The following is a 26,513-nucleotide window of genomic DNA, read 5'->3' as shown; positions in this document are numbered from 1 at the left end:
GACCTCGTTTACAAGTGCACTGCAGCTTCAGTCTCAGAAGCAGCTGGGTGTTGAAGAGAATCTCACATTGACAACTTAAGGGAGGTTATCTGTGAAGTTTAAGGCTAGACTTTTTTTTTGTTGTTATTGTTAAAATGTCTTGTATCACCAAGTGGTGCCTCACCCTTCAGATCTAATGATTTTTGTAGGCAAGGTAAAACACTTTGTAAGCCTGAGAGAACTGGGACATTAGACATTCAGAATGTCTCCTGAAGAGAGCCTAGTGAACCAGAAACACTACAGGTCCATTTGTACTCACTGGCTGTCCCACGCTATCATCTCACCAGCAAGAACCACGCGGGACACTAGGATTCTACTGCAGAAAAGCTTTTAATGCGTCCTGAGAGAGAGAGAGAGCATCAGCTAACATGGCCAGGGACCCCTAAATGAGGGAACCCCTCCTTTATATAGGAAACAGTCCTTGCTTCAGACGTGTCACCCTTGGATTGGCCCGCTGCCCCTTAGCCCAGGTGAAGCCTCGGGAGTAAGCGGGGACAGCAGTGGAAAATTACCAAGCACATGTGCGTTCACCTGGCGGTGAAACCGGATGCCAGCGCCATCTTGTAATGGAGCATGTGGATGTGGCCCTTCACATCTCCCCCCTTTTTTTACTTCTTTGCAGAAAGGCAACTCCCTCAGAAGGTAAAGATAGAGGTCGCACTTCCCAAAGTGGAAACATTAACATGGGCTTACACAGAATCTGCCCCTAGGTTCATGACACCTGGAACTTATTTGGCCTGCCCTCTGCCATTTTTCTGGGAAAGGGAATATGTGGCAGGAAACCCTTATGCAGGGTGACATTTCTCTCAGAGAGGGCCATTCTCTGTGTGATGCTCTTTAGCTCGACAACCTTCAGGGCTAGCTAAGCCAAACACTCCACCCTGTGCCATGGACCACTGTCCTAGGGGTGCAGGAGCTGGTTGACATAAACCTTACTGCTTCAACATAGAAAACCACACATAAGTAGAGGCTCCCTGTTCCAGGGCAGCCAGCGCTGGTGCAATAACCACTTTGTCCCTATGACTTTGGAATTTGAGTCAGCAGACCATCCAGAGGAGAAACACTATTCCACAGCATAGGGCTGCTCCAAAACATTTCCACCCCCACCCATTCTTTGAAGTAGGGGATGAAGGACACGATCCAGGACTGGAATCCTACGGCCAAGCTTGTAAATCATCTCTAGGAAGGTAGGGGAGCCCCAGAGTCTTATTGGTTGTAAGAAACCGAGGAAACACCGCCACTCTATGGCTGACTGGTGTCGGCTTCGGGAAGGCTGAGAGTATCCCCCATCGGTGCTTCATCACAACCGCTGTCATCCATCCGCAAAATGGCAGGAGGAACAGCAGCCAAATCCTCAGGCGAGTCCGCGTGTTGTGGGTCACTCTTCACCGTTCGGGTCAGTCTCTCTGGCACCCAGAATGGGCTTTCTTGATCCTGTGGGAAGACACAAACAGCTCCCCTGGATCTCAATAGAATGGGATCCAGGCCTTTCCATTCATTAGAAAGCACATCTTTCCATTTAAAAAATTTATAGTGAACAGAGCCATGGCAATAGCCATTCTTGGCATCGGGGGCAATTCCTTTATTATTCCCCCCCTTTTTACGATTTTAACAAGAACTGGTAAGTCCTCCAGTCCAATTACCTAGAAGATAACTAGACTATTGCTTAATCTACCAGAGGCGTGTTGGAAACTATGGGCTTTTTTTCTCTAGGCCGCACTCTGCAGGCGTAAACCTCGTTGGACATTGTCCCTTTAGGGACGCGGCTTGCCAGCCTCCATTGAGATTCGGGCTCCAGAGCCCGCCCTGCCATCCGAGGGCTGCGCATGGCCCTGGGCCTGCTCGCTGCGCGGCTCCGCGTGTCCCGGGCCAGGAAGTGGCGGCTCCACCCCCAGGCGCCTCTGCCTTCCCTGCAGGGCTAGCCTAGTTTTCCGCGGCTGTGTTGGTGGGGGAGTGTGGTGGGAGCCGACATCCGCTGCAGCTCAAGGGGCTGATGGGAGAGGCGGCGCACAGGGCCGCTTCCTTATTAGCAAACTCTCAACACCTGTGCCACAGTAAAAGCGGCTGTAAATTCTCACAGATTTAGCCAATGACCCAATCACCTTAAAATTCAAGGGCTTTTCCCATCCACCTCCCTGCGGATCCTGAAACATTAGATAAGCCAAGCGTATATACAGTAATCTTTCAGGAGGACTTGAGGTTTTTTTTTTTTAAAAAAACAAACAGTTGTGAGCTGCCACGTGGTTGCTGGGGACTGAACTCAGGACCTCTGGAAGAGCAGGCAGTGCTCTTAACCTCTGAGCCATCTCTCCAGCACCCCTATTCAGATGGAAAATCTCTAGGTTTAGCATTGTTTGTTTCACCCATTGCCCCAGGCAATTGATCCGCCTTTGTTACCTTATCATAGCCACCTAGCAAAGCTCCACTTCAGCAGCCCTCCAGCCCCAGCTGCACCCATTCTGAGCCCAAACCGGTGCATGGAGCAAAGCGAAACTCAGAGAAGCAGGCTTGCTGCTCTGCAACCATTGAAAGGACCTCATTTAATCTTTCAGGGAATTTGGGCGTCGTCAGTCTCTCTGGCTATTTCCTGCTGAATTGGGACGTTGCATTTCAGGAGGTCTCGGTGATTCAAACCACATAAATCCCAAGTACACCTTTAGGTTCTCATTTTCTGTGGAGATGAAAACAGAACCTCTTTTCCAAAACATCATATCCTTAGCAGTTTCTAAATTTAAATATCTTTCTCCTGTCCGGTACACAAAAGACAACACGAACAACATAACATGAAGCTTTTGACCTTGTAGATCAGTCTTCTCCCCCATTTTTAGAATCACCGATGGGTCATTTTTACTTATTTCCTTTTCTTGCGCTTGCGCCTAACCTCTCACTGCATCCAGTTTCTGATATGCCATCCTGAGTCCAGGAATAATCATACCTCTCTGAACATGCAGACCTGCAGTTCTGAATCCAAGGTGAATTCAAGAGATCCCCGTTGGTGTGAGTGATGGTCAGGATTTCCCGGGTATCAGCACCAAAAGTCCCACGCTATCGTCTCGCCAGCAAGAACCACGCGGGACACTAGGATTCTTCTGCAGAAAAGCTTTTAATGCGTCCTGAGAGAGAGAGCATCAGCTAACATGGCCAGGGACCCCTAAATGAGGGAACCCCTCCTTTATATAGGAAACAGTCCTTGCTTCAGACGTGTCACCCTTGGATTGGCCCGCTGCCCCTTAGCCCAGGTGAAGCCTCGGGAGTAGGCGGGGACAGCAGTGGAAAATTACCGAACACATGTGTGTTCACCTGGTGGTGAAACCGGATGTCAGCGCCATCTTTTAATGGAGCATGTGGATGCGGCCCTTCACAACTGGCTTGCCAGCTGTTCTGTACACACTCCACTCTGCCCAGCCAACACAGGAAACTCCGTGGATGTGTCACATGTGGGCACTAACTCTGACAACCCTCTTGTTTGGGCTGTTTGTAGCAAAGTCATATCAGCTACCGGCCAGTCTTGACTTTAAGTGGAAAAACCAGTGTCTTGAACACGGGAGAGGTCTCCAGAAGCTCCAGCTCCAGCTTCTGTCTCATTCCCAGGTTTTGCATGGCAGAACTGCCTGTGGTCTGGACCAAAGGCCTGGGCGACATTTCCTTTGCTATGTTCAAACCCAGAGGCAAGATGGCTTTGAGAATACAGGCATTTGCTACCATGTCCAACCGAGAGCTATTATTTTTTCCCTCAATTTTTGTTTGAAAAGTTCTGGTCATTTTGGTCTGGTTTGTAGGGAGCGAGAGGGACGGAAGCTTTGGGCGTGTTGTGAGTCTGTGCGGGGCGGCACATGTAAAGCTGGTAAGATGACGTCATGAAAATTTGTTCGCTTTGAAACCGCAAGGACCCAGATTCAGCCCCTGCCTTCCCAGGCATCACTCACATGGCCTTAGAAAGAGTGTTTCGAAAGCTGTGAGAATCGTGTCTGTGGCTGTCATTATGGGAGAAAAACGAGGAGTGGGGCGGGAGAGACATTACAGATTACGGGTCCTAGAGCGGAGAGTCAGAAAGCCTTTGCTCTGCCAGCATTGCGTCTGCTGTTACTTTCAGGTGTACACAAGGCAAGCAAGGTTGGTAGACCGTAAGATGGAGAAAGAAATTCTGCGGTGTCTGGGAAGGAAGTGCTTCCTGTCACTTCCTCTCCGTCAGCAGCTCCAGGAGGGTGTTTTCACTGTGGTCTGTGATCCTCAAGTTGTAAATGCAGTTTATATGATGCCACTAACCGGCTGCAAAGGTGGAGGATGCATCCGGTTTGGTGTAAATGAGCAAAAGGAGCTGGAAAGGGCTGTTGCCTTAGGGCGGTTCTACTCCCTTTCCCCAGAGAGATCCTGGGATGACCAAAGACCCAGGTAGAAGTTCTACTGAATGTGGCCAATGTTCGGGCTTATTTTGTTATCGTTCTCACATGGAAACTGTGTTAGCACTGGATCAAGCTGGTCCCTACCTGCCTGTAATAGAGTCTTACATTCAAGCTCTTCTGCCTGTGCTTTTTCTTCACTGCCATGCTTGGCCAGTGGCCTAAGCTACTTGGCTATTTGGCTGTATCAGAAGTAAATTAGATTATAACTGAGGTTATTAACCCAATTCTCTACTTGGTTAGTAGAATTACCTTTGCCTAGGTTTGGGCCACAAAGGGTAGAGGTTGTAATGGCTACAACACCTTTGTAAGCCCTGAAGAAGAAGTTAGCAAATAAACATGGGTCCACTGGTCAGATGTTATTAGCAATTGAAAAACAAAATGCCAGGTCCAATTATGAACACAATTAGGATTCAATGATTTCCTGAGATTTCCTGGGCTGTTCTACACTATACTTTCCTTTCCAGAGGAATATCCTTCTGAGACAGATGCTCCGGTATCCATGTAATTCATACATACCGACTCACAACAAAGCAAGCAGCCATTGATATTTGCATGGTGACTACTCCATGAGCTAGCATGGCATGATTATCCTGACTGGCTGATAAGGAAACTGAGGAGGAAAATATTAGGCGGCCAATTCCACACAGCTACTAAATGGCTTCCCTGTCTTTAAATCCATAGAGCTATCAAAGAACGAGGTTCCTGGTGGCCCCACTGACTGTCAACTTCTGGCTTCTTGCCAGTGCTCTTATGGCCATACCTCAGAGTGCTAGCTGGGCCTCAACCTCAGTATCAACTTGAGTGAACACTGCCTTGTAACTCCATGAGACTGACACTCGGAGTCATCAAATCTGCCCACAAAATCATGCAAGAGCCGTTGGCGCACTTATAAATGGATGGAGCTAGAAAACATTATTTTGAGTGAGGTAACCCAGACAATTATCACACGTCCTCACTCATAGGTGGTTTTTAACATAAAGCAAACCAGTCTACAAACCACAATCCCAGAGGATTTAGACAACAATGCAGACACTAAGAGAGACTTACATAGATATAATCTACATGGAAGGTAGAAAAAGACAAGATCTTCTGAGTAAATTGGAAGCATGGGGACCTTGGGGGAGGGTTGACGAGGGGAGGGGAGAGGCAGGGAGGGGAGCAGAGAAAAATGTAGAGCTCAATAAAAATCAATAAAAAAACTTTTAAAAACTTTTTTTTCTGAGACTTTGCAGTCACTTTCTCTGTGCCAGGTGGTTAAGGAATCTCGAACCAGAACATACTGAAACTATTTTGTGTTGTCTATGAAGTAAAAGTCCACATGGAATATATTTTGTGATTCTTCACTCAGCATGGAGATGCTAGTGTAAGAGACTTAATTTGTATCAAACACAAACTCTGTTAGAAAATTAAAGATTATCAGTGAATGTCATGGCCACATAATGCTAATAATGTCTACTTGCTTTTTAACATTTTAGTCTCCAAATGATTTTATATAGCAATTAGTTTTAATTCATTTTTCCTTTTATTTTTTGTTTTGTTGAGATAGGATCCCACTCTATAGCCCATGGTGACCTGGAACTCACTATATGCCTTAGGTAACCTTATACTCATAGGAACCCTACCTCAGGATCCCAAGTGTTGAGATTACAAGTGTGAACTAACCTGATTTATAGTTATAGTTAACCTTCATAAAAACAATATACAAGATATAAAACTAATATGGCCTTTGGGTCTTGTTGTAGTTAAGATCTTTAATGTCTCTCAAAGGTCAGTGTTTTGGTGGCTCAGTCCTCAAGGAATTGTTAATAGCGGAGAGTGGAATCTTAGGTGTATGAACAGGGAACAGTCTTTTCAGGCCACTTGGGTAATGACCTTACAGGAAACTGTGGGATCATAGTCTTTCCTTCCTCTCTAATTCTTTGCCATGAGAATTAGAATGTTGTTCTGTCCTGCCACGTTTTCCTCCATTAAGACATGGCACCCACCCTAAGACTTCAATGTGTCCCTCTACTAATACAAGGTACCCACCCTAATACACCTGATCATGGCCTGGAGCCCTGAAAGCTATTAGCTGAAACAGTGCTCAAAATCTGACTAACATGTCTTCTTTTCCAGAACCCCATCCTAGAAGTTCTCCTAACGAAAGGCAAAGACAGACCCTGCCAATTTTATAAAACACACAACACACCTGAACAATCAAATGACCACAAGCAAAAACTAGGCACTTGGGAGGGAAAGGGGGTTTACATGTATATCTTTGTTCCCCATATTCCTCAGGGAAGATTACTATTTACCCTTTCCTCTGAAAGTTAAGGCTAGCAGCACAAGATATTTACCAGAGGAACTCTGAACTATGCTAGAGAACATCAAAGAACAGCAAAGCCATCTTAGACTTCAGACCCACAGTAGCATTTAAGGCAAATGTGCTGTTTCGAATGAGAAAGGTTCCCATAGGTTCCAGTATTTGAATAGTTAATTAGTCCCCAGGTGGTGATGCTATTTGGGTAGGTTTAAGAGGTGTGGTCATGCAGGAGGAAATACATCACTAGGGGTGAACTTGGAAGTTTCAAAGCTTTGCCTCATCCCCAGTTCACCCCTTTTGTGATTCTTGCTTGCAGTTCAAGATGCGAGCTCTCAACTGCTTCTCCTGCCATGCCTGCTCTTTGCTCTCAGGAATCCGTGGCGTGATGAACTCTTACCTCTCTGCAACTGTAATATGAATAAGCCCTTCCTTCTGCAAATTGCTGTGGTCATGGTGTTTTACCACAGCAACAAAAAATAGCTAAGACAGCAAATCTGAGGACAAAGGAGACGGCTTGCCATCCGATTAAAAAGATTTACCTGCAGACTTCAATAACTAAAAGCAGTGAGCTGGTGGCTCAGACAGGTGAGCAAATACAACTCAGTTAAAGCAGAAAGGGTCTCTGATTTTAGAGAAATGGAATCAAACACATAAATAAAGGGAGCAGTTGTAGTGCTAGTTCATTTGGTGGACTGTATTCAGAAAGCTGGCTTTTAGGATACACAAAAGGTAAGTGTGGGTCTGGATTTTATGCCATATATACAAGAATAACCCCGGAGGTGTGCAGGGACTAGGTATAAAGGTAAAACCATGAGACATAAGGTAGAATACAAAGTTTTTAAAAATCATTAGGGTGAGGAAACATTTTTTAATATAAAAAAACTCAGAGCATAAGCCATATAATGAAAACTGATTCTGAGAAAATCAAAATGAAAGAGCTCTGTTCAGTGAAGGTTTCTGTAGAATAGAGCAGCATATGGGTGGCAGATTAGGGCATATTTGTACCTGTGAAAACCAAGAAAGAATTGATTTAGAAAATACAAGGGACTCTTAGGAACTAAGTAGAAACACAGATAAAAGGTTGAAGTCACTACATCCACCCTAGCCCACCACCAGATAGAGTGTAAATCAGTCTACAGTAGTCGGCCTGTTGGCAATCGTGTGACATTCAGTCTTTGAGACTTCCCAAGATCTCCAAACAGTCTCTTTGAATTAAAAGAAGAACAAGGTTCCAGGGTGTTATGTACATTCACAACACCACAGATTCCCAACTATAAGCACGACTTTGCACAAAGCAAAGTATACTCATTGATCCTATGAGTTTCACCAGCTGACTATAATTCTGAATCCCACCTATAGGGGTATTTCTCAGGCATTCTTACAAAAGTTCATGAGGATCAGTTGTGAAAAATTGTGCTCAAACTGAAATTGTGGGCAAGTGTAGTACTGGAGTCTGCTAAATCTCCTTCTGTCTTGGAAAGAACAAACAGTCAGCTGAATGTCCTGGTTCTTAAATGATGTGTAGAACCATAAAGGCAGGGAATCAGATAAAGTGCACCTTCCAAAGAGGAATCAGGATCCTCCTGGCTGTGGTGTGTGGGAGAGACAGCCCTTTCGTGTACTTGAAAATGGCACATGACATGTCAGATCACTATTCGATATTGGAATGGATGAGAGTGGGAGGTTCCCAGAGAGCAAGAGGACCAGCAAAGTACAGCTTTGAAATGTCCAGACTTGAACAGGTAGCCTAAGTCATGTGGATAGAAAAAAACATTTGGGAGGACTTAGGAGGAAGAGGTGAGAGGACTTGGTTATGATGAAGATGAAGAAGGCAGAAACCAAGGATAATGCAGCAGAAGGGTTTGGGTTTGGATTTAAAACAATGGTCACATTATTAATTGGGTCTGACAGAAGAGGGGGCATTTCCTGCAGTTTATAATTATATTGGCAAATAAAGAAAAGTCATTGGCTTTTATGTTCGGAGCCTTTAATTATTTCATTTTATTTCTTTATTTGACATTCCAGCCACCGTTTTCCCTCCCACCCCTCCTTCTGCTGTCCTTTCCTCCTCTCCAGTCCACTCCCCCACCCAATCCTCCCACAAGTAAAGGCTCCCATGAGGAGTCAGCAGAGTGTGGCACAGTAAGTTGGGCCAGGACCAAGGCCCTCCCCACTGCATTAAGGCTGAACATGGCATTCAGCCGTAGGGAATGGGCTCCAACAAGCTGGCTCATGTACCAGGGATATATTCTAGTCCTACTACCAGGGGTCCCTGAGGTAATACAGGCTTTACCACTGTCTCCCACATGTAGAGGACTACATGTCCCATGGAGGCTCCGCAGCTGTCAGTCTAGAGTTCATGATTTTCCACGAACTTGGTTCAGCTGTCTCTGTAGATTCTCCATCATGAACTTGACCTCCCTTGCTCATATATCCCCTCCTCCCTCTCTTTGAATACCCCAACTCTAATCATGGAACCTTCATCCAGTAACTGATGAAACCAGAGGGGGAGATCCACAACAAGGGTCTTTAATTTTCACCAATAAGAAAATCACAGAAGCAAGTATTTCCTATTGACTAGCGTGTTGCTTCCAGTGTAGCTGGATCCTGTAAACCTCGCTGGGAGCAGTGAGGGAATGAAGAAAAGACAGAAATACAACACACATACAGTAAATTTGGGATCAGGGGGCCATGACCATTCTGATGCAGTGACATGAACTGCGGCCACAACCTGGAATCTCATCAGGTTTGTTATATATGGCACAGGAGGAGGAGTAAGCCAGTCTTGGTAGGAGGTATCTATAGGGGTGTGGTCTCAGGCTGTAAACACTGAGAGGAGGAAGCTGGGGTTAACAGTTCTTGCACACACTGGTCAGTTATTCAGAAATACTCAACTTGCTCACACTTTCAGCAGAAGGAAAGTTTTGCCAAATTCCCATGGCTCTGAGACATTGATCACACCATAACCACACCCATGTTGAACAGGGTACATTCAGTTAGGACTTCATCTGCAATTGACATTCCCTCGAGGCTTCCTCCATCCCTTTAGGTGTGGTAAATGATATTATGGGATATATGTAAGGCACAATAATGAGATGAAGTAGGATACATTAGCATTATCTTGAGAGAAACAGAGTAGAAGTTAAAATGTTAAACTCTATACTCGATTAAGCGGGTTTGAATCTGGTTCTTACTCTGATGATCCCTCACCATGGGCCCCTGTGCCTTGCCGATAAAACAGGATTATCTCAGTAATATGACTGATATGTTCTTTAAATCAAAATGCTGCTGAAGATCTAAAACAGGTGAGCAAGGGATCAAGGTGAGAGCTATAAAAGATATTGGAAGCTCAACCCTGCAAACATTGAGACCTTGGTGACCCTGTGATCATATTAAGAGGTTGTGGAACCTTTAAGAGGTGGAGCCTAGCAGAAGATCTTCAGGTCACGGGGAACACTACCTTTGGAAGAGATTAAGTTAGCTCTTCTGAGGCTTCTGAGTTGGTTCTCAACAAAAGATTGAACAAGGCAACAAGCCCAGTCATTTTATATATCCCTGGCTTCCTATCTGGAATCGCCTCTCCCATGCTCCCAACCTTTGATCCCATACAACACAAGGTAATCTAGGCAGGAGAGGCCCCATTAGATACAACACCACACTACTTGAAATTTTGATCTCTAAAATTACTGACTAAATAACTTTCCTTTTAGCAAATTGCTCACTTAGGCATTTTCTTATAATGACAGAAAACTTTCAAATATATGGGCTAACCTGAAACTTGTCAAACAGGAAGACTGGTGAAAGAGTACATGCAAATTCATGAGGCCAGACAGAACAGATGAGCTGGGGGAATTTGATTACTACAGGATCTCTGGAAAGTACAGCGTGTATGTCTGGTGTCAGAGACAGTTGGGGCTGGGCCTGGTGCCCCGTGAAGTCTTGGTTTCTGGCCCTTCCTTCCATTGCCTGCCACTGTCTCCTCCAGGCTTCCTTTCCACTCTTTGCTTTTTGTCTTCAATAGTTATTCATCAAATGACAATCATGATAGGTTAAGATTTTGACCTATGCAATTCTGCCCACATCAGTTATGTTCTCTAAGACAAAAAAAAACAAAATTTCCTTGTTAGGACATCTCTGAGTACCCACGGCACCCTACTTCACCTACCAAGATGGACCTCACGATGCTCAGGACTCATTCTAATCTTTCGATGTGACAACCTGCACTCTCAGGCAAACTCTTGGTTTTCTTGTAATCAGTGTTCAGATTCTTATGTGCCTTGTCTGTTCCATGTTGTATCTGAGAAGGTTCTTTCAGACTCCTGAGCCCGTTGATCCAAGGATGTTAAACAAGTACTAGCTAACAACAGTTAGGATCTAGCTGCACTTTTACGGGTATGAAATGGAATGACTGCTTCTGTATCCTGCTCGTGTTCTTTGGGCTAATTGACTCTAAGCCTCTATTACCAAGCAACTCACCTCTCTGGCAGGTAGCTGGAAAGCTCAGATAATGAGCATGATACCATTTGTTTAATAAGCTGAAATCTTTCATTTTCCTTTAAACAGGGTCTCACTATATATACTTGATTGAACTGGGGTTCATTCTGTAGATCACACTGGCCTTGAACTCACAGATTTTCAGTCTGCCTCTGCCTCCCAAGTGCTGAGACTAAAAAGCACACATTACTCTCCAGCAGAAGTCAATAATATTTATAGGAACAATTCAAGAAAAAATATTACCAGTCAGACTGAGGACAGATGGACCACCTGAAAGGGAAATGAAACGTCATGTGGCTAGCAGGAAAAATCAAGTGAGTCTAAAGAAAGAAAGGAGACAGGAGCTATAAGAATCAAGTTTTCTTTACAGGGCAAGAAAGGTCATGGTCAAGGTCGCCCGAAACAAACTAATTTTAAGATCATGACTTGACCACTGGCAGAGGCTAAGAAGATGGACACATAGGAAGTATCGAAGGAGCCATCCCAAGTTATAGCAAACTGACCACAGGCAGCTCTTCTGAGGAATTATTCTCAAGGGTCTATAACCTTGTCCAAAGGACAGCCAGGCTCAGAGACAGGAGGAGAAGTCATACCTGCTGCCATGTGGCTTTTTGGCAAAGCGTACTGTCTTTTTGAGCCTTAGATTCTCACATGTCCAACACAGGTGAGAAAACAAAACAAAACAGCTCTCCTGCCTCGGGTACCCAAGAAAGTCCTTACAAACAAAAACAAACAAAGGGGGCAGTGCTGCCTGAGGCGTCAAGGCCACCCATTGGGCACACACTGCGGTCCTCACTGCCATGGCACCGGGAAGAAAATGTCAACGGGAGCATGTGCTTCATTTTCAAGTCTTTGCCCGTCTGTGGGAACCGGGAAATATCAAGGGCAGAGGTCTGACCTAGGGATAAAATTACCGATTCATTCCACCTTCCTTTCAGGGTTCTTATAACAATTAACTTGCCAAGTTTCAACCACAAGACCATATGTTTGCTAGGTCACGTGGAGGAACGGGGTTTATTCTGATATTTGTTTGCAGATTCCAGCAGTGCAGCAGATATCACACTGGACAAACTCAATCTGTCAGGAGGCTTCCCTGCACCAGAACGTGGGAAAGTATTCCAAACGCATGTGAATTAAGAAAAAGTTTTATTTGCTGTATTTTATGTGTGTGTTTTGCCTGCATGCACTGTATTAAGTGCTGCCTGTGTGCCTAGTTCCCATGAAGCTGGAGGAAGTGCTAGATGCCCTGGAACAGGAGTTATGAACTGGATGATGCCCTGTGGGTGCTGGGAGCTAGACCTACTCCTCGGGAATAGTGGTGAGTGCTCTTGACCACCGAGCCATCTCTCCAGCCGGCCATGGGAAGTTTTCAGAGGAGAACCCCACGCTTGAGTCCTCCCCAGAAGACTTGTTGGTAAATACCTTGGCCCTTTCCAGGATGGTGTTGCTGTAGATGATAGGTCAGCAACTGAAAAGTCTTGAAGACCCTTCTGAACTAGCAAAAGAATACTCATATATGCCAAGGATGGTTTGGGTGTTTAATGGGCACTAGTATTCTAATATTTTTTTGACACTTGCTAAGCAGAGATGTCATCCCGGCTAGGTTATTTGATCAACCAAACCATTCATCCATCGGAGCACAAAGAATAAGCAAAACACAAAACTATTCCCTTAGAAACTTTTCTTCATAACTACACGTAACATTACTAAGTTCAGATACTAATGGGATGGGGACGTGGCTCAGTGGTTAAGAGAGCTTGCTACCCTTCCCAAGGACACAAGTTCAGTTCCTAGCACCCACATTTTGTGGCTCACAATTACCTGTCGCTCCAGCTCCAGCAGATTCATCACTCTCTTCTGGTCCCCAGGGGCACCTGCACACATTAGCACACAAATACACAGACACATAGCCACACATAAGTAAATAATGTGTGGAACCATTAATCTACCCAGATTTTTATGTGGGATTTCTGAGTTGTAAGTTAACCCTCTAGACAATATCCCCTTCTTCTCCGCCTTCACCTCTCCACCTTTTATACATTTATATAGGGTTATCCATTTATATAGGGTTCTTTTTTTTTCCCCATAAGGGTTGCCCCAATGGCAGCATCCTATTCTGGTATCGTCGATGGTGCTCTTTGCCTTCACATTCTCCAAGCAGTTGAAGCAAAGTTTAACTCTCCCAATTCAGCTCCTTAGAAGCGCACTAATGATTTAAGAGTCATAGAGGACATCATCCTACAGAACCCTGCCCCCCACCCCCCACATACACACACACACACACACACACACACACACACACACACACACCAGATTAACTCATCCTCTGTGGATCTGGCCCTCAACCTTTCTCAGTGAGATCGAATAGCTAATATAAATTTCTGATGCCCCAGTCCTCAGACTCCTTCGCTCATCTTCATAGTCCCCTTTGCCAACCTTGGGTCCAGCATGAAGTAGAGGTCAGGACACCTTCAGGGAACAGAAATGCCAAAAACCTCCTCCTGTCAGATTCATTTCTGACGGGGCTATGCTGTTCAGGTCCCCTCTTCTGAGTGTCCCTGTTGGCTCAGGAAAACGAGTTTTTCCTTAGAATAAATGGGCGTGGAGTATGCAAATATCCTGCAGGATTAGTCAAATGCTGGACTGCTTCCTCCAGACACTGCCCTGACTGTGACTTTCAGACAGTTTAGGAGTGGAGCTTGGGGAAGGTGGATGGGGCTGGGGACCCTGAAGGGGTCTTAGTGAGCAGTTGGGAGGTGAATAGCTGGGGGACTGGTGAACAGCTGTAGAGGGGGCCCTGCTGAGCCCTGGCTTTGGAAAAACACTGCTTGTCCCCAGAACTCCACTCCAGCTGGGAAGGTAAGAGTGTTTGCCAACTTTGTGTGTGAGTCACAGTGCCTGGCAGGTTCTTGGACTACTTATTGCCCTCTATCTATTGTGGGGACTCTTGGGACTGTAACCTGAATAACAGGTTCACATGGAATGTAGGTGAAATCGACCAAACCGGGGTTGCTAGAAACAGAGAGTATATCAATGTTGTGGGTGCTGAAGGTGTTGAAGAGTTCACTGGGGGAAACACTAATTAGAGTCACAGGTGAGTGCTAGGTGATTCTAGGGAAAGAGAAGAAGAAACGGAACGAGTGTGAGGGGAGCAAAAGATAAGACAGACAAACGGACAGACTCAGGTACACACACATACACTACACATACATACACACACACACACACACAACAAAAAGCTCAATTTCTAAGTTCCAACTGGTGATGTTTGGTGTGAACATGCCATTCTAGAACAATTTTTAGAATAATATTTTGATTCCTCTTTAACTAATATGGATTGCTAATTAATTAAACACCTGTTAAACATTAATGAAATTGAATGTTCCAACAAAGAAGTAGAACATACTTGTGTATATTTGTGTGTGTGTGTATGTGTGTGTGTGTGTGTGTATGTGTGTATTACAGAGGAACAGTCAAAAATGTGGAGTGTAGAATTTGGAGACAAATTTTTGTTTTGTTTTGATTTGGTTTTATAGAGAACCATTTGGAGATAACTTTTATTCCATTTTATTGTTTCTCAATAATTTAAAAAAATCATAATGTTATAAACGCAGTGAAGGCAATGCTCTGCTTCTCGAGCATCAGTAAAAACTAGAGGCGATGCAGAGGACTACGATGCAGTCACTAAAATGAAGCATGTGTGAGCTTGAACATACAAGATGCGGCGAAATGAAAATGCCCGGAGGACAGTGTGTATGGCTCGGGGCTAGGCAAGAATCTAACCTAGTCACTTAGCTTAACCTATATTCTGCTGTCTTACAAGCTCGCCGTGAGCCAGTCTCATCTACTTCTTACATAAGGAACAGTGCTAAGAGGGAGCCTACAGGAGAGAAGGAAAACAGGGAAGTAGAGAACAGACGCCAAGGACAACCCTGAGCGAGGGGAAGGTGTGAGTTGACCCATTTCATGGGTTGAGTAGATGAAGCCAGCACACAGCAACCTGGACATTTTCCAGAGAATCGGGGACACAGAGCTAAGTGGGGTGTAGGGGCTGAGAGCGTAGAGATAACACCTTCCTTCTAAATCACCCATTTATCTGTTATTAATTTCCAAATTAGAGTGCAAAAATGATGGGTTTCCTTGCTTGTTACATAGATATTATTGACTTTGCATATTTCATGTCTTTATCACCCCCTTGTCCTTCTTTACCTCTCCTATAATCATCTTTCTCCACACCAAATAGTTCTCTTTCTAATGCCATGTCATATGTATTTATTATTATATATGTTAATATAGATGCATATATTAAAATCTAAAGCTTGCATAGGAACTACCCTATTTGTGCAACCCTATTTGTGCCCCTCCCCTCTTCTTTTAGATTCTTTTTTTCTCTCTCATCCTCTTTTCTCCTTTCTACACACACACATTACACAACTGAATCTAGAGTCTGTGTATGAGACGAATATGCAGAATTAGTCTATCTGAGTTTGACTTATTTTGCTTAACATGATGTCCATTTTCCTGCAAATAGTACAATTCCACCCCTCTTTATGGTTGAATAAAATTCTTGTGAATATATGCCATATGTTCCTTTTCTGTTCATGTGTTAGGCATTGGGTCTGGTACTGTAGGTTGGCTTTTATGAATAGTGTTGTAATAAACATGAAGATGTGGATATCTCTGTGATATACTTTCTTAGAATCCTTCAGTTACACACCCAGGGACTGTATAGCTCCATCATGTGGGATTCCTATTTTTAGCTTTCAAGACCCTTCTTATTGACCACCATTGTGGTTTGTATTAATTAATAGTTTGCATTCCTACCAGTATGCTGTAAAGTTCCCTTTCTTAAATTTTTGCCAGCACTTACTGTTTTGTTCATGACACCTACTCTAACAGGGGTGATATAAAGTTCCAAGGTAAATGGAAGTTTCTGTCTCACCCAGGTCTGCAAATGTTCAGTCTCAAAGAAACACACAGAGGTCTGTATTAATTATAAACTGTTTGGCCTATTAGTTCAGGATTATTATTAATTATCTCTTACAACTTAAATTAAACCATAATTCTTATCTATGTTTAACCACGTGGCTTGGTACCTTTCTCAGTGCAGTATTTTCATTTTGTTTCCTCTGCATCTGGGTGGTGACTGAAAACTGAGCCTTTCCTCTTCCCAGAATTCTCCTAGTCTGGTCACGCTGCCTATACTTCCTGTCTGGCAATCCGTGCTTTATTGAACCAATACAAGCGATAAATTTTTACAGGGTACAAGGACATTATCCCACAGCATTCTAATGGTGTTTTAATTTGCATTTCCCCGATGGCTAAGGAGATCAAACATCTTCATGTGTTCATTGACCGTGTGTATGTACATGTGTGATCATATGTGTACGGTAAAAGTTTGCATTCATCTGTATATTCAGGTACCAGTGCCTGGAGGGGTTTTCACATGTGTGGAGGTCAAAGGTTGACAACAAAGGGTCTCTTAAGTTGTTATCAACTTTATTTATTTATTTTTGTGTGTGTGCTTTTATTTGGTTACAGTTTGATGGGGTTGGGGTGGTTTTATTTTGTTTTCTTGGTTTTGTATTGGGTTTCAATTGCTTTCTGAGAAAGAACTTAAATTGGGTGGGTAGGCACCCACTGATACAAGGGAACTGATCTAATGAGAGTTCACCAAGGCCAGTTGACTGGGATTGAGTGAGCACGTAATCCAGCCAGATTCTCTGAATGTGGCCGGATTCTCTGAATGTGGCTGGCCTGGAGCCTTTCTGAAAAGCCATTGACAATGACACTGGGACTTGTTTCCTCTGCATATACTGGATTTTTTGGGATCCAGTCTGTTTGGATGCTCACCTTCCTGGACCTGGAGGGAGGGGGGAGGAACTTGAAATTCCCACAGGGCAGGAAACCCTGACTGCTCTTAGGGATGGAGAGGGAGGAAGAGAGGGAGTGGGGGGAGTGGGAGGGTGTTGGGAGGAGGGGCGGAAATGGAAACTTTTATAAACTTATAAACTTTTATAAAAAAAAACAAAAAAATATTAAAACCAGCAAAATCATAAAAAAATATACTTCAACTTTATTTTTTAAGACAAGGTCTCTTACTAAAATTTTGGCTTGCCAATTATCCAGAGTGATGGGTCAGTGGGTTTCAAGAGTCCTCCTGTCCCCCTTGTCTCTCTGACCATGCTGGAATTGTGACCATCCACTTCCTAGCCTAGCTGTTATGCAGGGACTGGGGTTTAAAACTCATATACTCATGCTTGTGTGACAAGTATTTCAACTCTGAGTCATCTTAGGCCCTGTGTTTTTTTCTTTTAAGAACTAATTCATTTGCTTGTTTATTAACTGGATGGCCTGTGGTAAGATGTTTTTCCATGTTTATTTTATTTTTAATTCTTTTTAGACTCTGGGCATTAATTTCCTGTCCAATGGAGAGTTGTTCTTCCTCTTCCTTACCTAGCCTCTTGGAGGGAGTTTTCACAGAGCTTTTTATTGGATTTATATTTATTTTCCATGTACAGAATTTCAGGTTCCTTCTCAGCATTCATGACTTTTTGTTGAATTCCTCTTTCACATTTTACAGTCCTCCTTATTTCATTCAACTGTTTGTGTATGTAATGAGCTTAATTTTTTCTTTGATTTCTTTGAGCATATTTAAAATCATTCTTTGAGTTCTCTGTCTGGGTTTCTTAGTTATTGTTCTATTGCTGTGAAGAGACACCATGACCATGGCAACTTATAAAAGGAAGCATTTTGCTGGAAGCTTGCTTACAGTTTCAGAGGCCTAATGCATGATTTTCATGGTAGGAGGCATGGCAGCAGGTAGGCAGGCTTGGGGCAGGAGCAGTATCTGAGAGTTTACATCCCAATCCAGAGGCAGAAAAAAGACAGAGAACAGGATTGGGCCTGGGAGGAAGCTTTTGAAACCTCAAAGTCAACCACCAGTGACACACTTCCGCTACCTAAGCCACACCTTCTCTAACAGGGCCAAACCTCCTAGTCATTTCTAAACTCTCTACCAACTGGGAAGCAAACATTCAAATATAAGAGTCTTTGGTGGCCATTCTCATTCAAACTACCACACTGAAGTTTTACACCAGATGCCAGTACTGTAAGAGTGATAGTCCTTGAAGGAACTAAAGTTGCCTTAAATCTTCGTGTTTCCCCTGTTGTTGCATTGAAGTTAATGTCTCTGATGCTATCCTTTTTGTTTTTGGTTTATTTTATATCATAAGTATTCTTTTAGTTGAAAATTTTTAGTGGGTCTTGAATGTAATGTAGCATAGCTGAGTGTGTTGTTTAGAAAATAGTTCCTCAGTCCAGGAGCTCAGAGAAGTGGTATAAATGTTCATCAAGAAAGACTTATCTGCATTTATTGAAATGATAAAGAAATTTCTTCTGTGAGGTATATTTATGAAGTATATTATGCTTACTTATTTATATACGTTGGCCATTATTGAATCCTTGGAATTGATTATGGTTCATAATCTTCATAATGTGTTTTGAAATTCTATTTGCTAGTATTTTTTTGAAAATTTACATCCGTATTCATCAGTGATGATGGTTTATAGTATAAATATCACATGTCAATGTTCATAATATTCCATCCATTTTAACAATCATGCTATTCAATCTCCTGAACATCTTATTAGAGGAATTCAGGTGCTATTTTGAGAGGGAGAGAGAGGGAAAAAGAGAGGAATATTCTGGAATGTGTCAAATATGAAACATTTTCAGAGAAAAGAATTGCTGTTGTACATAACCTATGCACACTCCTTTTGGAAAGCTCTTTGAATGACTTCTTACAAAGTGTACTCAACTGGTATGATCTTGTTCCTTTTCTTAGTTATGTTTCTAAGTCTGTGAAATTCAGTTGTGACTATAACACATCTCAGATGGTTCAGATCTCATATAGTGGTCTCAGGGGTTATAGGGTACCTTGTAAAGGGGACAGAATGCTGTAGCTTAGTCAGAAATGGCAAGACTTGAAAAAGAAATAGATTTTGTTAAGGGACATAGGTAATAGAAGATGGAGCTAAGATTCGAATCTAAGTCTGTCTCACTGAAGTTTATGCAATTGAGGGAAATAACAAAATTTGCCTGGATACAAAAGCTTTGTGTTCTCAGATAGTCATGATTAGAGCCTTGCATGTTCTTTTTCACATGCAACTGACAAAACAGTGACTTGTGGAAAATGTGTCTAGCACCCAAGTTACTTTACTCAGTGGTACCTGTGAAACTAGCAGTGTCTACTCTGCTGAATGATAAGAGATGAGCGTACAGCATTGTCTTAATCGGGGTTACTGTTGCTGTGATCAAGCACCATGAGGAAAAAAGCTTCTGGAAAAGAAGGGATTTCTTTTGCTTACACTTGCAGATCACAGTTCATCACCAAAGTAAGTCAGGACATGTTCACAGGGCAGGAGCAATGCCACCCACAATGAGCAGGGCCCTCCCCATCACCCCATCAACCACTAGTTAAGAAAATGCCCTATAGGCTAGTATACAGAATCTTATAAAGGCATTTTCGTGTGTGTGTGTGTGTGTGTGTGTGTGTGTGTGTGTGTGTGTGTTGGAGTAGATTGTCTTACATTATAGAAGCTGGTAGTCCAGCAATGATTATCCTCATGCTGAGTAAGGAGATAAGCCAGAATAAAAGGCTGAAGAATCTGGCATCTAATTCAGGGAGAGGAACAAAGGCAGGAAGGTACAGATTACTCTATCCTCAGGTCTGTGCGTACCTAAACTGGGAAATGGAAAGTGACACCAACTTCGAGAGCAGATCTGTCCCCTTCCTTTCCTTTCTAGAAATGCTCCCACAGACATATCCCAAGGTATGTCTCTTAAGAGATTCTAAATCCCATCAAGTAGGCAGTGAAGTCTAATGTCACAGCCTGAGAAAAATTTCAAGATGCTCTTCTGCAGGTTTGGTTGAGGGCAGTTTCTTAACACGAGAAAAGAGAAGGATCTGCATTTCCTTCCAGATTCTAAGAAAGAATGTAACCTGTCTTAGTCAGTGTTTTATTGACTTGAAAAGACACCATGACCAGGGCAACTCATATAAAGGAAAACATTTAACAAGGCACTTGCTTACCGTTTCAGAGGTTTAGTCCATGATCAGTTTGGTTGGAAACATGAGAGCATGCAGGCAGATGCTGGAGTAGTAGTTAAGAGCTATACTTTGGATAGACAGACAGATAGATAGATAGATAGATAGATAGATAGATAGATAGATAGATAGATAGGTAGATTGATAGACAGATAGACTCTAGGCTTGACATGAGCTTTTGAAACCTCAAAGCCACTCCCACCCCAAGTGCTGCATTTCTTCCAACAAGGGAACACCTCTTAATCCTTCTAATTCTATCAAAGGATTCCACTCCCTAGTGTCTAAACATTCAAATGCATAAGTCAGTTGGGACCATTCGTACTCAAACTACCACAAAGTGTTTCTGAGGCCTTAATTTAGCTCATTATACTAATTTGTTCTGACTTCCATAACTATGAAATAATTTCATGTTGTCTTTAGCAATTAAAGTTGTCTCAATTTCTTATCTCAGCCACAGCAAGTGAACAGAAAATGGACTTGCAGGTGAGCTTGATGTTGCGAGCATAGAGCATCCACAACAGACAGGAGTGGAACGGCTGAAGCAGGTTGCTGAGTGAGGGTCATTATATGAATCAGGCCATTATATGAGGCTTGATACGCATGGGTCAAAAATTGTTCTCTTCTCTTATTCTTCCTAAATTTTAGGGTCACAGAAGAAACAAGATGCTGCAGTTACAGACAGTCAGGAATTTTCACGCTCCATAGGACATTTTCTGCACAGTGTAGAGAATGACAGAACACTTGCACCAGGGTAAAAGGAGTAATTATGCTTGCATTTAATCTATATTTGAGCTGTTCTTGTTTGTTAAGCCTTTGTAAGCCTGCAAGGACAAATTCAACTGCACACAATCAATTATTTAGAACTATGGAGAAGGCTTTCTGAACCAATTCCCACAGAGCACACATTTCCTGAATCTGAATTTTCCATCACTGTCCAGGGGATGTGAAAGAAGTTGGACAAGACGCAAGATCTCCCTGAGGTTCCCATTTGTGAAATTTTGCCCAGTTCATCAACACAAGCTGCTAGAGATACCGGTTCAGCTTTCTCATTTTATCTATAGCAAGCACAAAGACTGAAGCAGCTCCTAATGAAATGACAGCTGAGCATGGGTTGATCTTGGAAGATGTGTACTTGTGGGCAAGATTGTGGTGCATTTTTCTTGATTTGGTGATTGACACAAGAAGGCTAAGTTTATTCGCAGTTGTACAACCCTTGAACTGGTAGCCCTAAGTGCTCTCAAAGAGCCACCTGAGCAGGTCATGAGAACAAACCAGTAAACGGTATTCATCCACAGCCTCTGCTTCAGTTCTTGACTCCAGGTTTCTGCTTTGAGTTCCTGCCCTAACTTTCCTTGATGACGACTTTAATGTATAAGTTTAATCGAATAGACCTTTTCCTTCCCAAATTGGTTTTGGTCATAGTGTTTCTTCACAGCAATAGATCCCTATCAAAGACCACTTTTGCCAGGAAGTTCTGTAGTTGAAAAATAAGAGGTTTGGAGCTGAAAAACATTCGTGTTTAAATCCTGCCACCTGCATGGTATAGGGAAATACTCTTAATTTAAAATTTATTTATCTATGAAAACTCTTCGAGATTTAGGGGCAATGAGTTTAAAATGGGTTGTTGGCCCTAAAGCACTCAACTTAGCAGCTTGTACCCCCTCGATGCTCATGTTGAGTTCTTTCCCCTGGCCTTTTGCTCTTTGTCACTTGGGACAAGCAGGCTGATGGAGTAGATGCTGTGGAAGACTGCAAAGGAAGCAGACTGGTTCAAGAAGTTGGGAGAAATTCAGACATTTTGACTTCTTCTTACAGAACTGAAATGTATGCATTTGACTGGGAGGCTGATGCCCAGAAAATGAATACAAAGTTTGCATTCTGGTATTTCAGATTAATCTCATTGGTTCTTTTGACATGCTGGCAAAAGAGAGATGTCACATAACAAAATATCTAGCTGACTCCCTAAATAGTGGGTACTACAGTAAGAGTGCAAATAGAGGCTGAATGGTGATCTACGCAGAACCTTCCATGCTTTGGGGAAGGTTCACATTGAGGATTAATCTGGAAAAATTCACTCCTAAGCTACTCTTCATTAGGGTTTTGGAAATCCTTCTTGTCTACCTAATTGTTTCAGATTTATTTTTGGATAGCGTCCTAGCTTTGTTGTTGATGTTGCTCTGATAAATACCATGACCAAAGGCAACTTTTGAAAGAAAGGGTTAATTTCATCTTACAGATCTAGGTCACAATCCATCACCAAGGAAAGTAAAGGGCAAGAACTCAAGGCAGGAACCTTTGTCTGGAACTGAAGGAGAAGGCTTGGAAGAATGTGGTTTACTGACTTATTTCCTCTAGGATGTTTGACTGGCTTTGTTTTAAAGATTTATTTATTTTTATTTTATGTGTATTGGTGTTTTGCCTGCATGTATGTAAATGCACCACACACATCCCTGGTGCTTTCAGAGTCAGAAGAAAAGGTCCTGCATCCACTCTAACTGGATTACAGAAAGTTGTAAGCTGTCGTGTGGATACTGGGAACTAGTACTGGGTCTTCTGCAAGAGAAGGATGTGCTCTTAACCACTGGGTCCTCTCTTTATCTAATCAACTTGTTTTCTTATATACTCCAAGCCCACCACCTAGGAGTAGCACTGACCCAGTGAGTTGATCCCCCCTAGATCAATTAGTAATCACAAAAATACCCTCACAGACATCCCCATATGCCAGTCTGATGGAGGCAATTCCTTAGTTCTTCTTCTTCCCAGGTGTGACAAGCGGACGATGAAGATTAGCTATCAGAGGTAGGATATGTATCTCAGGCTAACCTCAAATTTGAGACTCTTCTGCCCTAGCCTCCCAAATGTTGGAGTGATGACATGTCCTATCTCATTTGATGATTTCTTACTAATTATGTGGGGCTTGTTGGCATCAGTGTTACTTGTAAGGGTGTCGGTTCTTCTGGAATCACAGAGGAGCCCCTTGGGTCAAAATGTCAAAGAACCACAAAATTAGCAATGCTGAATACACTCTAGCTGAGGTAGTTCATGGAAGAAGTTAAACAAAAGGCAGTTTAGGAAGCAGGCCAATATGGAAGTAGCTATTCAATGACCCCGATAGTGCGGAATATCCAAGACAAAGTGTTAGAAGTTGTGTATACTTGTTCTGTTCACAGGAAATGTCCCTGGACTTTTGGCAGTGGACTTTTCCATCAGACATGAAGGTTTGCTAGGAAAGCAGACCAGAATTAGTACCTCCCTACTCCTTACTACAGAACTGTGTGAAGTCAATTTAATCCCATCAATCATACGTTTATTGAGCAATTATTTCCTATGAGCCAAGTAAAATGAGTATATTGTCCAAGTGCCTGAAGTGTTCTAGGAAACATTCCCTACAATACTCATTTGCACTCAGAGACATTTTGTACTTTATTTACAGTGACAAACAATGCATGCACACGCACATACTTCAAGGCGTGGCTAGTGGTTCCATTCCAGGATTGAAGAGTACAATGTTGTTTGCTTTGTTCTTTTACGATAAGGCAAGATTTAACAAATCCATTGTTAAAAAGCAATTTCATTTTTCTTACTGCCTTTTATCTATTTTACTGGATGTTTAAGCGGTGTCATAAGAATGTACATTTTCCCCTTTGGGGATCAATATAGCAAGGTAGAAAAGGAGATAATTTTTGTTGCTAGTTATAATGCTGCCTATAAATTTTGTATATGTCTTGAATTGACTTGTTTTGCAAACATTTTATATCTATCTCCTGTTAGCTTCTTTTACATACTATTATAGCTATTTGTTTATGATTTTACTGCCATTCAAGAAGATCCTTAATGCAGGAAATATCTATTATTTTTCATGCCCTGAGCTCCTTGAAGAATGCTAGACCAAAGATGCTACTTGATAGACCATGTAGAGATGAAATAAAAGTGAATAATATTCAGGTTCATATTTGAAAGCCAGAATCCTCAACAAGCTCCGGGACTCCGCATGCATTTTCATTGCCCAATTACTGTTGCCGTCATCATCATAAAATGATGCCAAAATCACATAAAATGATTGCATCAACCTTAGGAGCCATTCTTCATGTTTTATTGCTTTGATCCTTAAAATAATTCTGTGTTGGGACCATCAGTAAGAGGGTATCTGTTCTCTAGTGAGTTTGCAGGTCACACTGAGACCTGCTTAAGCTCTCAGAACTAGGCAGAGCCTGAACTGAAGCTAAACTCTGTGGGTCCAAGTTCTGAGATGTCTGTGTCTTGTTTTACTAGACCACTCAAGGTCTGGCTTGTGTCACATCTTCAGTACTGCTCAACCCAGAGTGTTTGGTGTTCAGTGCAGAAGGTCAATGTGGAGTGTTCTGTTGTGCATTGCCCCTGCTGCTGTGCATTGCCCCTGCTCTTTAGATAATAAAAATGTTCTACAGCCATTGGCAAAAGTCTCTTGCGGGGGGGGGACCGTTTCCAGGTGAGGCTCAATGGTATACTCGCAAGCACAAGGCAGAAAAATGTTCCAAAACAGTTACGAAGAATGAGGAAGTCCTCCCTCACTTCTGCTGGAGGCAGCACTGAATTGACTTATAAAGCTTATTGTGATCAAATACAAAATATTTACGGAGCAGGCATAAAGTGTCAAATCAAAATCTAAGGAGAACAGTATACAGCCTTGTTAAACATTTTCTTAAAATGAAACACCATCTTAAAGTCCATCTAGTGGAACACAGAGCTATTTGGGACCAGTCAGTCTCATGATGGGCACTTAGCAGCTAGATTTACCATATTAGTTTCTAAAGATTAGTTAGAAAGGAATTGCCTCTTTTATGTTTGTGGCTTGCTAACCAATAAATCAGTTCCAATCATTGTTTAATTGTATTGTCCATGGCGATTGTGTTGTCAAGTAAGTTTCTGGCTCCTTGGGACTGTTCAAAACATTTTAAGACATAGTCTTTTTGCATGAAAAAGGAGGAAGGAACATGTAAAACTCCAGGACCTACCTAGATCTTCTCAGAAAACATAGGACAGAACCATAGGGCTAAATCTTTTACTTTCCTGTTTAAATTTATTGGAAAGTGGAGACATCCCCATATTTACTCAACAATAGACTTTTCTGTGTTGCAGCTTTGTCATACTCTAGTTTTTTAATTCTGAGTATGAACATAGAAGTCCAATAGACTGTTTCTATGTGATCAATTTCTGTAAACGTGAAACAAATTAGAACCCCCTGAGAAGAGGGAACCTCCAGTTAGGGATTACCCTCATCAGATTAGCCTGTAAGCATGGTAAACGGAACTTCTTCCTTAATGCTTGATGTAGAAGGACCCAGGCACTGTGGGCAGTGTCCAGCCATTGCGGTGCTACGAGAAAACAATCTGAGCAAGTCAAGGTAATAGAGCCAGTAGATAGCATTCCTCCATGGTTTCTGCTTCAGTCCCTGCCTCTAGGTTCTTGCTTTGAGTTCCTTGATGTCCCACAATGATGGACTATGGTATAAAAGTATAAGCCAAATAAACCCTTTCTTCCCCAAACTGCTTTTGGTCAATGTTTATCATATCTACAGAAAGCAGACTAGAACAGTTTAGGATTAGGTGTGCTTAGCCACAAGTCACAGGGTGACTGGGGATAAACTGTTTAACATGTACGACCCTCATTTTCTTCATCAATAAAATGATGCAGAATAACTTTCACCTTGATTTTTTTTTGGGGGGGGAGAATCACATAAGATAATGACATAAGTCTGCAGTGTGTGTCTTAGCACAAGTGACTAATAATGGTGGGAACTCTTTGCTGTATTTTCCATTGAAACGGGAACAAGAGGTTTTTTAAAGCTGTTTTGACGTTGTCACTTTGTGCTGCAAGAAAAAGAATAACTTTAATTTGTTTTTGTAACGAATTTCATCTGATGAAGGTGATAGAGACGTGAGCTCTTCTCCCAGCCCAGGATGTGTCTTGAGCTAAACACAAACCACTGCTCCACCCCCATCACCATCCCAATTACCTCAGCAGAAAGGTTTATCCTGGTGGCGGTGGGACCAGCAGCATGGCTCTCCCATTTAACCATGATATTATGTGACTGTGTCCTGTGAGGGAAGGGTGTGGGAATAAAAGACCAATGTCAAGACACGGGTTGGAGTCCATCCAGGAGAAGAGGCTCACACCCAGAAACAAG

The 26,513-nt window shown here is 42.7% G+C and overlaps 1 protein-coding gene and 1 long non-coding RNA gene across 2 annotated transcripts in view; one reads left to right on the top strand and one right to left on the bottom strand.

Annotated features, from left to right (window-relative positions):
* Positions 1–814: 814 nt before the first annotated feature.
* LOC146894356 (uncharacterized) lies at positions 815–13,806 on the bottom strand. The gene is made up of 3 exons (XR_015738007.1): positions 13,675–13,806; positions 13,060–13,112; positions 815–1,473 (listed from the first exon to the last, which is right to left on the bottom strand). It is a non-coding gene; the product is annotated as an uncharacterized LOC146894356 (long non-coding RNA).
* A 99-nt stretch (positions 13,807–13,905) lies between these two features.
* The window catches only part of Itprid1 (ITPR interacting domain containing 1), a 136,616-nt gene continuing 124,008 nt past the window's right edge, over positions 13,906–26,513 (top strand). Inside the window, exon 1 of the mRNA XM_048440129.3 lies at positions 13,906–14,097. The gene's annotated coding sequence lies outside the window, so the exon portion shown is untranslated. The remainder of the gene's footprint in view (positions 14,098–26,513) is intronic.

The sequence above is a fragment of the Myodes glareolus genome, chromosome 6, assembly GCF_982192425.1.
Source record: "Myodes glareolus chromosome 6, mMyoGla1.1, whole genome shotgun sequence".
In the NCBI taxonomy this organism is placed as follows: domain Eukaryota; kingdom Metazoa; phylum Chordata; class Mammalia; order Rodentia; family Cricetidae; genus Myodes; species Myodes glareolus.
The sequence above is the reverse complement of the archived record's forward strand: the minus strand, read 5'-3'. Positions and strand labels throughout refer to the sequence as shown.